General features: G+C 41.1%; 1 long non-coding RNA gene across 3 annotated transcripts in view; it reads left to right on the top strand.

The window, feature by feature from the left end:
• The window catches only part of LOC143807220 (uncharacterized), an 852,709-nt gene that overhangs the window by 516,568 nt on the left and 322,275 nt on the right, over positions 1-13,866 (top strand). Inside the window, exon 3 of one of the 3 annotated variants that reach the window (XR_013221676.1) lies at positions 4,497-4,606. The exons of the other annotated variants lie outside the window; for them this stretch is intronic. This is a non-coding gene — a long non-coding RNA (uncharacterized LOC143807220). The remainder of the gene's footprint in view (positions 1-4,496; positions 4,607-13,866) is intronic. 3 annotated transcript variants of the gene reach the window in all.

The following is a 13,866-nucleotide window of genomic DNA, read 5'->3' on the forward strand; positions in this document are numbered from 1 at the left end:
TCTTCATTCTGTGTCCTTAAATCCCCCCATTTCCTCTCCAAATTCCCCCACACAATAAATCCCCCCATTCCCCACACAGCTCCTCATCATTCCCCTCATTCCCCACACAGCGTCTCATCATCCCCCCATTCCCCACACAGCTCCTCATCATCCCCCCATTCTCCACACAGTGTCTCATCATCCCCCCATTCCCCACACAGCATCTCATCATCTCCCCATTCCCCACACAGCGTCTCATCATCCCCCCATTCCCCACACAGTGTCTCATCATCCCCCCATTCCCCAGACAACGTCTCATTATCCCCCCATTCCCCACACAGCGTCTCATCATCCCCTCATTCCCCACACAGCATCTCATCTCCCTATTCCCCACACAGCATCTCATCATCCCCCATTCCCTACACAACGTCTCATCAGCACCCCCATTCCCCACACAGCCCCTCACCATCATCTTCCCTATGCAGCCCCACTCAAGTAACATCACCCCCTTTCCAAATTACATCCTGAGAGCCTCACACCGAGTCCTGCGTCCTCATTCCCTTGTGCAAGGGTCCATGGTGCAGCTCCTCTCCTCACACGGCTCCATGCTGCAGCCCCTCGGTCCTCTCCTCGCACAGCTCCTCATCTCCGGCTTCTCTTCTCCACCAGCAACTTCCTGCAATCGACTCCTCCCCCTAAATAAATCAACTCCAGTTTAGACGCTACCCTGCAGTCAGATCTTCAATTGTACTCGTGTCTGTAAGATACGAGTACAATTGACTACTGGGAGCGCTGCAGCTTCTCTGTGCCGGCTGTCAGCTTGACGGTTGGCACAGAGACAGCTGACTCCCAGACCGGGGGCGACAGAATGCAGCCGCCGGGGGGACACTGAGGACCGCTGCATTAGGCGGCCCGACTGCGCCCCCCTGCTGGCTGCGCCCCGGGCACATGCCCCAGCTGCCCCCCTAGATACGCCACTGGTGTCAAATGAAAGTAGACTGGACATAAAATCCCCAAGAACTGGTGACATCCTCTCCATCAGTTACCTAACCCTACAAGCCTATGCGGTCAGTTGACTAGATGGACAGGTCAATTATCGCTTCTGGTCCCGATGGAGACACATGGAATGTCGCCATGAAATCAGAGGGATAAATACCATTTTTGCATTTTATGATGATCCCACTTTTGAAAAAGCGGTGAAAACCTTTTTAACGGAGCAAGTCAGGTACTAAAATGATATAAAAGAACTGCCTAGGATGTTGTAAAAAAAAAAAAAAGAAGCAAGACAAGGTCCGCCGCCTTTTATTTGTACATCAGGTCTATGTAACAGACTCTACAACACGTCTGGAAAGTGTTTTTTGATGTTTCCATTAGTCAATGCGAATCTCAGAGTGAATACTTTTTTATGAATGGAAAAGCCAGGTATGAGGTCCAATCTTTCTCAAAATTAGAAGCCAGACCTGCTCAGGACTCTGGAAGACTGAATCTGTTTAACATTTCCTGAGCTAGTTTTAATAGTGGAAGGGAGGCAACATTCTTTTACCTTTCTGACAGTCTGATTCCGCAGAACAATATCATGCTGAGATTTATTGAAAGTCTATTGACTATCGGCTATTGAAAGGCACAGCATGGGATTGTTAGCCAGGACAGGAAGTCTATCGCAAAGGAGGATTGCCAGCCATTGCTACCATCTATGAGCAGAATGTATAGTTTTAAACGTTTTGCTTTGTGCAAGCTCATAAATCCGTGTTAGTATTACATAAATATCATTTCAGATGCAAACCATTGTGGCGATCATTGATAGCATGTTATTGTTTTACCCCGCTAATTAACAAGGCACTTTTTTTTTACAATTCTTAGAGTTTAATGGACCGTGTATAACCACTTATGTTTATATTGCATTAAAAAAATTGTATAAATTAGGACTGTGCAATATAGTAAATGAGGAAAACATGAAGGCCTCAAAGGTCCAGATCATATAAGTCATTGACAGAAGAACGTCAGCAGCATTGGAAATGGTTGCCCCCTGAAAGGTTCAACTGGTATGTGGAGTATAAGGCTGGAGTCACACTACCGTAGAATACGTTCGAGTACTATGAAAACATCGCATAGCACTCGGCCCAGTGTTAATTTATGGGGCAGCTCACATCAGCTTTTTTTTCTCAGTCGTATTCGACGTGTGTGTAAAATCGCATAATTCTGCGATTATATGCGTATATTGCCCGAGACTCACCAATGCAAGCCTATGGGTGCGAGAAAAACTCAAGATGCCACATGAACCATGTAAGTGCTGTCCGATTTTTACGCACCGATGTTCTTTGAAAAGCCGGCAATTCATCTGGCGAGTATAGTAAAACCACAGCGTGACAGGATAGAATAAAATAGATAGAATAGATATATACACATAGGATAGGTAGATATATAGATGTCAGTGATACACACACATATATACATATATATATCATAGATAAATAGATCGAAGAAAAGCCGGCAATTCAGCAGCCACGTAATGTAAAATCACAGCAGGAGTCGACAGCATAGAATAGATGGATTACATACAGTAAATTCACAGAGAATAGGTAGATATACAGATGTCAGTGACACATACAATTAGTACAGTGTGTGTGCAGCTTACTGTACATGTATTTCATTAATAAAAGATTATTTTTCTGAAAAATATGGCTTGGGCTCCCATGTAATTTTCTTAACCAGTAGGGGGAAACCGAATTCTGGGGACAGATGTTTATAGACTGGGAAGGGGGGTAATACCCATGGAGCTTCCCAGGCTATTAATATCAGCTCACAATTGTATACTTAACCTTTACGAGCTATTTAAATGGGGGACTTTAAAAAAAGACGTAGGGTCGCCCCTATATTTAATAACCAGCAAAGGCTATGCAGACAGCTGCAGGCTGATATTAATAGCTTAGGAAAGGGCCCTGCATACTGCCCTCCAGGCTAAAAACATCAGCACTCGGCCGCCCCAGAAAAGGCGCATCTGTAAGATGTGTCAATTCTGGCACTTAGCCTCTCGTTTCCCACTTGCCCTGTGCCCTGTAGCGGTGGCAAGTGGGGTGATAGTTGGGGGGGGGGTTGATGTCACCTTTGTATTGTCAGGTGACATCAAGCGCAGAGTCAATAGTCTTAGAGATTTGCCTTTCCTGGGGCGGCTGAGAGCTGATGTTTTTAGCCTGGGGGGTGGGAGCAGTATCCAGGGCTTCTTTCTAGGCTATTAATATCAGCCTGCAGCTGTCTGCATAGCCTTGCTGGTTATTTATTATAGGGGGACCCTACGTTTTTTTTCATTTTTTTTAGGGTCCCCCATTTTAATACACAGTAAAAGCTAAGTATACAGCTGTGAGCTGATATCAATAGCCTGGGAAGCCTCCCAAGCTTGGAATAGATAGATAGATAGATAGATAGATAGATAGATAGATAGATAGATAGATAGAATAAAAGCCGGCAATTCATCTGCCACATACAGTAAAATCTCATGTGACAGGATAGAATAAAAGAATAGACATATACACATAGAATACATAGATATGTAGATGTCAGTAACACACACACGTGTATATATATATATATATATATATATATATATATATATATATATATATATGCAGTGCTCAAAAAAATAAAGGGAACACTTAAACAACAGAAAATAACTCCAAGTAAATCAAACTTCTGTGAAATCAAGTGTCCACCGGCTGGAGGCACTACCAGGAGACAGGCCAGTACACCAGGAGACATGGAGGGGGCCGTAGGCGGGCAACAACTGAGCAGCAGGACCGCTACCTCCGCCTTTGTGCAAGGAGGAACAGGAGGAGCACTGCCAGAGCCCTGCAAAATGACCTCCAGCAGGCCACAAATGTGCATGTGTGTGCACAATCGGTTAGAAACCGACTCCATGAGGATGGTCTGAGGGCCCAACATCCACAGATGGGTGTTGTGCTCACAGCCCAACACCGTGCAGGACGCTTGGCATTTGCTACAGAACACCAGGATTGCCAAAAAGTATAGACGGCTTAGCAGGGTTGGTCCTAATAACATTCTCTTTAAGACACCTATTGATCTTTTTTCGCCACTGGTACTTGACTATAAATCATGCTGATGTCTTTTGGAAGATTTGGGGCAATTCTCAGTATTTCACAATTGGTCACAAAATCCGTGTAGAATATTGATCCCTTTTGATCTTAGTACACTCTTGTCAAATCCATACCTAGCTGGAATTTCCCCTGATCATTATTTTAGTCCAACAATATGGCTAAATGTGAATGGGAACTACTAATATTTTTTTTTATAACCCCCCCCTACAGATAAATTAATTAAAAACAAAACATAAACTGTGTCATACACTGCCATATAGAGCCTTGTTCGCATAACGTTAGTGGCCTTTTTTTGGCACACATGTACATGTATACCTCTGCATAAGCCTAGAGTTGGATACGTTGAGGTAATAAAAACATAATCCAGAACCTAATCATATCTTTATAAAATAAATCTTCTTTATCTAGTTAATCAACTGACAGCACAAAAAACTGTAGAACCCAAGAAAAACCAACGCATTTTCAGTCAATACACCAAAGACATCCGATCGAGGAGTTGAAACATTCACGTGGAACGGGTGAGCTGATTAGTATATACTCTTGAACGTTGGATATGTTGCCTATATGGTCAGATTGTTGAGAATGCGTATACATTTTTTTCCTATATACCCTTGTATGGAATAGGAAACAACACTACTCTATACCATTTGTTTCCAGTATACTGATGTATATTGGCGCCACAGAGGCCAGTAGGACATTGTTTTGTCCTCCCCTGATGGATGCACTTTGCTTGTAAGATTTAAGCTGTGCAGAGACCTTTAATGTGACATGTACTGTATATTGCCTAATGACACATTTAGATGAGGCGTTAATTGGTGAACGAGTGTTGGTAAGAACGCTTATGCCTAATTATCAGCCCTTGTAAACATGCCATTTGTTGGGTAATCGGATCGGTTATACCCGGTGGGCAAATTATTGTTATCAGCAGCACATGTGCCGCCATCAATAAGTTGCTTATCAGAACAGATCATTTGTAGCTGGACAGAATAATCAGTTTTTGTAGACTCCTGTAAAAGGACCAGTAAACCAGTTCCAATCTACTTGTATGTAGTTGACGATCACTTGTTACTGGGCTGCATCAGTTATAAATCTCTACATGTAAGGGCAAACTGTTATTGATTTAAATGCGATATGACAAAACATTGGCTCTCACCCGGACTATTGTTATTCTATGGAACTGCGCACATGTCAGATTTTTTCCTTGGACACAGCCGGTCCGGATGAAATCTGGGTGTAGTCTGATTGCCAAGGACTGACACAATGGAGAAGATGGAGAATGTTTTTTCCTTATCCAAGATAATCGGAGCACACTATGATCACAAAGTGATTAACTCAACATAGTTTGATCAGAGTGTGATTTGCATAATCGGCCCTACTCTCTCGGATGAGTGAATCTATGCTCATCAGCTCCTGCCCTAATCGTACCCCTTTTACCAATTCATACCCCATTTCCTGCCTCCTGGATAGGCAGCATCCAACTGCACATCAGATCAACATTCATATACAATAGCTCTATTTTCCAGGAAATTTTGATGGTACCTGAGAAATTTGCCAACTCTTCCACTCTCCCCTTTTTTCGGGAGCCTCTTGGACATTCCAGGAGAGTTGTCAATTATGATTTACGACTGTGAGTTATCGCTAAGAAATTCCTCGTTGTAATTTTGCAGTTTTTAAAATACGCAAAGTGGCAGAATTCCAAAAATTACCATAATTGACTAAATGTATCTACCATATATTTATATATAAGAGCTCCACAGGATATTGATGATGTGTTTGCACCTTCGTAATTTATGGGATAAAAACAACTTGTTTAATTCCGCCCAGGAGATGGAAAAAGTTGAGTAAACAGAATTTGTATTAGCATATGATTTGCATGTTATTATGTATGAAGGTTTTAATGTCTGGATGTATATAGTAATAGCGAGAAAAATCTTATTATTGCTTGCAATAGCTTGCCCAGAAAACCTTAAAAAAAAATGTTTTTAAGTAAATTATTATTCTATTCTATAAAAATAGGTAACACATCAAGCCATAAATATTGTTTTTAAAGATTGTTGGACGAGATAAGAGACAGACTTCAAGGGGGATGTGTCAGGGATAAGTACTAGTAATGAAAATGGTCATTACCTGTAGCAGAAGAGCCTCTCTATCTGAAAGAAATTATCCATGTCCTGGGATAGTCCTCTTACGTCATATATGTCAGAACAACCAGCAACTAGCTCTCCCAGACTCCCACTATGGAGGACTGTCAATGATCATTTATCACATCGTCATGCATTACTTTAAAGGGGCGACATGTAAGTAAAGGCTCTGTGGGGATTGTCGTACTCCGCCAATAACAGGTTACAGAAGGTGGGCCTCAGATTGGCTTCATTTAATTATGGAGGGATCCAGATTGGGCAACCCATTTAAGGGTTACGTCTTTTCGAAGTCTAAAACTTGAGTAAGGCTGCCGTCACACTAGCAGTATTTGGTCGGTATTTTACATCAGTATTTGTAAGCCAAAACCAGGAGTGGGTGATAAATGCAGAAGTGGAGCATATGTTTCTATTATACTTTTCCTCTAATTGTTCCACTCCTGGTTTTGGCTTACAAATACTGATGTAAAATTCTGCTAGTGTGACGGCAGCCTAATAGTTATTGTTGAAGCTCCAATGGTGGCCATGTTTTCATTTTTAAATTTTTAAATTAAGGATCCCAAAATAAGATATGAAAAGACTCGACAACTTGAAAAGTTTACAACTAGTAGAATATCAGTTTTATTAATTCTACTCCCTAGTGCTAGATCATACATTGTAGAGCTGCCCAGTAGCTCCTTGTGAGGATCAGGAATGCTAAAAGGTGGCACATTTGAAGAAGATAAGTATTAATAATAAGCCATTGCCAAGAAGAAAACAAGCTCTGTACTATGGTGCTGTCTCAAGTATTATAAGTGTACTGTATAATGCTCTGCATATTTCCATATGGGATTGGATCTTAAAGATGTATAGTTGGTCCTCTTAGACGACTATAAGTGTTGCATTAAAAGGTTTATCCAGGACTATTTTTTTTTCTATGGGAAAGAGAACTTACAGGCAGGTAGTTGCCAATTACTTTTCTTTCGTGCCCAATGCCGATCTCTTCCTGCACAGAGTGGTTACAGACCGCCCAAGTTGGCGATTCTGTGGCTCCTGCTAACGTCATATCGACAGAGCAGCTGCTTCTCTTTCACTCTGCTCTGTTGATGGGGCGTTACCGCCAACATCATACTGATTGAAAGCTGGCTCCCTGCTGCCTAACTGCGGGAAGCTAGCTGTCAATCATTATGACGCCGGCAGTCACCTCCCCATCAACAGAGCAGAGCGGAAGAGGAAGAGCTGCTGTGTTGACGTTGAGTAGCTGAGTCTCTGGAACAGCGGCCGGTGACCACTCTGGGCCAGCACCGAGTAGAACAAGTAGGTAGTTAGCAACTAGCAGCTTTTAGTTTTTAGGTTATTGTAAAAAAAAACACTTATTAGGAGCTGTGATACGGTAGTGTGTATGAGCCCCTAACTTTACTAGTTCCCTACATTTCCCGATGTCCCTTGTTTGGAAGACAATATAATATGTCATCAAGAATGACAGACATGTCACTCTTTTTGGTGACACCACTGTGGACTGAACCCCAGCAAGTTGTTTAGGTAACATGTAATCACTATAGTTGTTATTGGACGTACACTAATTATGGCAGTAATGGCATCTACGGTGTTTATGGTGACGTTACCTCGTGTGACTCGCTCCCGCTTCGTACCAGTGTGCCCAACATTTTCTCATATTACCTTTAGTCTCAGATGAAAAGAACGCTCGGAAATATCTGTATTTTTTTCCTTTTTTTTTACCATTCAAAGCATACAATAAATAACCCAGAGTACAGCAGCCCAAGAGAGTACAATAAGCGTAAAGTCAAACACTCCGGTAAAAGTTGAAGTGTTTTATTATGACTCACAAAAAGAAACAACAGATGATAATAGCGGTTTACAAGTTCAATATTAGCTTATTTAACCTTCCTCCTCTCACACTGGCTTCACGTCTCACAGAAGATCTCACTTTCTTTCCGCATTTTAATAAATTAAAATAATAGTAATAATAATAAAACAACTATTTATAGAGTTAATAAAGTGCGGGCTGTGATGCAGCTTGGAGGGTCAGAAAGTTTAGAAGTATTAATATCAAATCAGCCACTTTCAATTATTTCCGCCCGCCGTCTTCTCTTGTACATTTCCACATCAAATAGTGACTACCAATGATTTTTTTTCTCCTCGTTCACTGTTTAATACACTCCTACTGGGTTTTGAAACTTCTTTGAAACACAGCGGGGAGTTTAACTTGTGATTTTTAAATGACTGTACTACTGAATTACTTGAAACCATATTTTCAGCATCGCCTTTTATTATGTTTTTGTGTTTAAAGGCGTAAGGAGGGTGCCCAAATTATATATGTAAGTATAGCAAAGAGGAGGGAAATCTATGTATATTTTCCCATTATCCTCTTATGTGAAAAGAGGGTTCCCCTTACTAAGAAGTTGTATATGCCACCGCTCACTAAATATTACCGCGCATTGCTACCGGGATTCAACCGTAACACGGCGATAATTTATTTTATAGATGCTATGTATATAGAAGCTTACGGTAAAATGCTGGTATAAAAATTCTGGGGGTATATGGGCTGCATGGCTTAAAGAGCGTAGTGTCACATTGCGACATCACAGCCAAAACTAGGGTTGTGGTGACTGTACAACCGCAAATCTCAGAGAAGTCGTGTGACCAAAAACCATTTGTCTGACTCATCTATAGCTTGGTTTTTTTAGACAAAGGCTACTTTTTTCTGCATCCAAAATTGTAAAAATGCAATGTATAATAGGCAAACAGCTGCATTTTCAGGCGGATTACATATGTGACTTTTTGTTTTTGCTGTGTATTTTTGCTGCATTTTGCAGGTGCATTACATATGTGACTTTTTGTTTTTGCTGTGTATTTTTTGCTGCATTTTGCAGGTGGATTACATGTGTGATTTTTCATTTTTTGCTGTGTATTTTTGCTGCATTTTGCAGGTGCATTACATGTGTGATTTTTCCTTTTTTGCTGTGTATTTTTTACTGCATTTTTCAGGCGGAGTGCAAGTTTGATTTTTTTGGCGTTGCCGTGTATTTTTTTTTCTGCATTTTTCAGACTGATTACATGTGTGTTTTGTCTACTTTACATGATTATAAAGTTAGTTTTATTCACCAAAGCACTGCAAAAATACAGCACAAACGTTACGCTATCTATCTTTGTAGCGTTTTTGCACTTTCTCATTGCTTTCTATGGGTGAAAAAAAACGATGCAAAAGCATGGACATGCTGCAAATTTTGAAAAACGCTGCAATGCTCAAATTTAGTCCGGAAAAAAAAAAAGATGCGTGTGCATGAGATCTCTTAAATCGTATAGGTTTCTACTGTAAAAAGCAACTTATTTTCTGCAAAAAAAAAATGCAGCAAAAAGGCGGCATGGGAACCTAGCCTAAGAAAGCCAGATCTTAAAAAAAAAAAAAAAAATACTTGAACATTACCCAATATTTCTGTCTATTTTCGTAATGTGTTTTTTTTTGTTGATAATGTGATTGCACTACAGTCCCTTTCTTGAGCACGTCACTGCTAAGACAGAACTGCGAGGTTCACCTGACTTGTAAGCATCACAGACAGGTCGAGTGCAAGATGCAAATTGCACACAATTTACATTGAAGCCTATCGGAACAAAGTTGCATGCAACTTGCCACCAATGCCCAAAAATCGTAAAGTCTCAAAATAAGGTAGGTTATGGATTGCAACATGATCCCCATCAACAATCATTCAATGTGCTGCAACAATGCGATGTCGCAACCTTCATGACGCGCAACATTTGGTTCCGTGTAACCCCATCCTAATGATTGACACAATGACATGACTGCAGTGACCTTCACGAAAAAAAAAAAATTCAATCAACTTAGCCCTGTACTCCTGAATGTAAGTTGCATAGGATATGTTTGCAATTTGACTTCATAAGATTTGTTGAAAAATATTTATTAATATTTTAACTGTTAGATTTATATTATTATTTTTTTCAGTATTGTTTCTTAGATTAAAGTCAACAATGAAGCTTACCCGTAATCTGTCAAACAAACCAAAGCCTAATATGGCTTGTCATAAAAAATCAGGACCCCCCATCTAAAGATGGGATAGCTGAGGGGTATGCTATTACTATTAATATTCCATGGCCAAGACGAAAACATGCAATGTGCTCACTTCCCATAGTCATGTTAATCATTGACCCATCTGGCCAGTCATGTGAAGTGCATCAGATGAACAGGGCTTAGAGCATCTGTTCCCCACCTGTTAAGATGGAAAGGATGCTGGCTTGCCTTCACTCACTTATTGCGATGAGGTATGCAAAGTTGTATCTTATTAGTGTAACCTGTCTGATAATCAATACGACGTATGGTAATATAAACAAGACGGCTGAACCTCAATGTGATCAGGACTCAAAATGTAAAGTCCTGCGGAATATGTTGACGCTATAGAAATAAAATTATTATTATTAATTATTATTATAGGACTATAACATCAATGCAGCCCAATGTTGAAAAATCATTTTTAAAAACATTTTCAACGTTTTTAAAAGACAAAAAAATAGAAGTTAAATATCCAGTAAGGTAGAGAGTTTCTACCTATTCAGTGCATCGGAACATGTTTCTTAACCAGGATTCCTTAAAAACTTGTTAGGAGTTCTATAGAGGAGAGCAACAAGAGCAAATGTCATCTTTACAGTAGGGACAGAGATCACTGACATAGGATGTTAAATATTTTTTCTTGAGAAAATCAAAAACATTTTTATGCCTTTTTTGACATTTTTCACTGTCTTGGTACTCCTCTAATTGTTGTTGTTTAAACCTAGGTACAGATGTGCTCAAAAGTTTGCATACCCCGGCAGAATTTTTGCTTTTTTTGGCCTTTTTTCACAGAATATGAATGATAACACAAATTTTTTTTCCCATTCGTGGTTAGTGGTTGGGTGAAGCCATTTATTGTCAAACAACTGTGTTTTCTCTTTTTAAATCATAATGAGAACCCAAAACATCCAAATGACCCCAATCAAAAGTTCACATACCCTGGTACTTTTGGGCCGATAACATGCACAGGAGTTGACACAAATGGGTTTGAATGGCTACTAAAGGTAGCATCCTCACCTGTGACCTGTTTGCTTGTAATCAGTGTGTGTGCATAAAAGCTGAGTGAGTTTCTGGGATCCAAACAGACTCTTGCATCTTTCATCCAGCCACTGATGTTTATGGATTGTGAGTCATGGGGAAAGCAAAAGAATTGTCAATGGATCTACAGGAAAAGGTAGTTGAACTGTATAAAACAGTAAAGGGATACAAAAAGATATGCAAGGAATTGATAATGCCAGCCAGCAGTGTACAAACTGTGATTAACCCCTTAATCCCATATCACGTACTATCCCATCAAGGTGACCTGGGACTTAATTCCCAGTGACGGGATAGTGCGTCATATGTGATCGGCCGCGCTCACGGGGAGAGCGCGGCCGATCGCGGCCGGGTGTCAGCTGACTATCGCAGCTGACATCCGGCACTATGTGCCAGGAGCGGTCACGGACCGCCCCCGGCACATTAACCCCCGGCACACTGTGATCAAACATGATCGCAGTGTATCGGCGGTACAGGGAAGCATCGCGCAGGGAGGGGGCTCCCTGCGTGCTTCCCTGAGACGATCGGTACAAGGCGATGTACTCACCTTGTACTGAGCGTCTCCTCCCTGCAGTCCCCGGATCCAAAATGGCCGCAGGGCTGCATCCGGGTCCTGCAGGGAGTACTTCCGGGTCCACAGCAGGCTGGTAAGCCTGCACGGCTGTATGTCAGATCGCTGATCTGACAGAGTGCTCTGCAAACTGTCAGATCAGCGATCTGTGATGTCCCCCCCGGGACAAAGTAAAAAGTAAAAAAAAATTTTACACATGTGTAAAAAAAAAAAAAAATCCTAAATAAAGAAAAAAATATATATTATTCCCATAAATACATTTCTTTATCTAAAAAAAACCAAAAAAACAATAAAAGTACACATATTTACTATCGCCGCGTCCGTAACGACCCAACCTATAAAACTGTCCCACTAGTTAACCCCTTCAGTGAACACCGTAAGAAAAAAAAAAAACAAGCCAAAAAACAACGCTTTATTATCATACTGCCGAACAAAAAGTGGAATAACACGCGATCAAAAAGACGGATATAAATAACCATGGTACCGCTGAAAACGTCATCTTGTCCCGCAAAAATCAAGCCGCCATACAGCATCATAAGCACAAATAAAAATAAATAAGTTATAGTCCTCAGGATAAAGCGATGCCAAAATAATTATTTTTTCTATAAAATAGCTTTTATCGCATAAAAGCGCCAAAACATAAAAAAAATGATATAAATGAGATATCGCTGTAATCGTACTGACCCGAAGAATAAAACTGCTTTATCAATTTTACCAAACGTGGAACGGTATAAACGCCTCCCCCAAAAAAATTCATGAATAGCTGGTTTTTGGTCATTCTGCCTCACAAAAATCGGAATAAAAAGTGATCAAAAACTGTCACGTGTCCAAAAATATTACCAATAAATAAAAAATAAGACCTCACATGAGTCTGTGGACCAAAATATGGAAAAATTATAGGTCTCAAAATGTGGAGATGCAAAAACTTTTTTGCTATAAAAAGCGTCTTTTAGTGTGTGACAGCTGCCAATCATAAAAATCTGATATAAAAAAACGCTATAAAAGTAAATCAAACCCACCTTCATCACCCCCTTAGTTAGGGAAAAATAATAAAATTAAAAAAATGTATTTATTTCCATTTTCCCATTAGGGTTAGGGTTAGGGTTAGGACTAGGGTTAGGGCTAGGGTTAGGGTTAGGGCTAGGGTTAGGGCTAGGGTTAGGGTTAGGGTTGGGGCTAAAGTTAGGGTTAGGGTTGGGGCTAAAGTTAGGGTTGGGGTTAAAGTTAGGGTTGGGGCTAAAGTTACAGTTAGGGTTTGGATTACATTTATGGTTGGGATTAGGGTTGGGATTAGAGTTAGGGGTGTGTCAGGGTTAGGGTTACCGTTGGGATTAGGGTTAGGGGTGTGTTTGGATTAGAGTTTCAGGTAGAATTGGGGAGTTTCCACTGTTCAGGCACATCAGGGTCTCTCCAAACGCGACATGGCGTCCGATCTCAATTCCAGCCAATTCTGCGTTGAAAAACAGTGCTCCTTCCCTTCCGAGCTCTCCCGTGCGCACAAACAGGGGTTTACCCCAACATATGGGGTATCAGCGTACTCGGGACAAATTGGACAACAACTTTTGGGGTCGAAGTTCTCTTGTTATCCTTGGGAAAATAAAAATTTGGGGGGCTAAAATGTTAGGAGTCGAGTTTCCTCTGCTGCACAGGGGGAATCTCGATCTGTGTCTGCTGCGGTCTCCCATTCTGCATCGGCCGCAGTGGAGCCTGCTCAGCGGAGACGTCGGTCCCAGCGTCTCACTGAGACTGATACTGTGCAAAGGGTTACTGCTGCCTTTCCAGGCTCTGCTATTGTACCCTGCACTGATCTGTGGCGAGCAGGCTTTTCTGGGACTAAGTCCTGCTTTGCACACACTGAGCATGCCCAGGGTAAGATCTCTCAGTGGAAATCAAGGGTCACATGCTCAGGTACTGCAGCCAAATCTATTGGTCCTTCTAGGCAGGTCCTGTAGGTGCGCAGGCTCTGTAGCA

This window comes from Ranitomeya variabilis, chromosome 2, assembly GCF_051348905.1.
Source record: "Ranitomeya variabilis isolate aRanVar5 chromosome 2, aRanVar5.hap1, whole genome shotgun sequence".
Classification (NCBI taxonomy): domain Eukaryota; kingdom Metazoa; phylum Chordata; class Amphibia; order Anura; family Dendrobatidae; genus Ranitomeya; species Ranitomeya variabilis.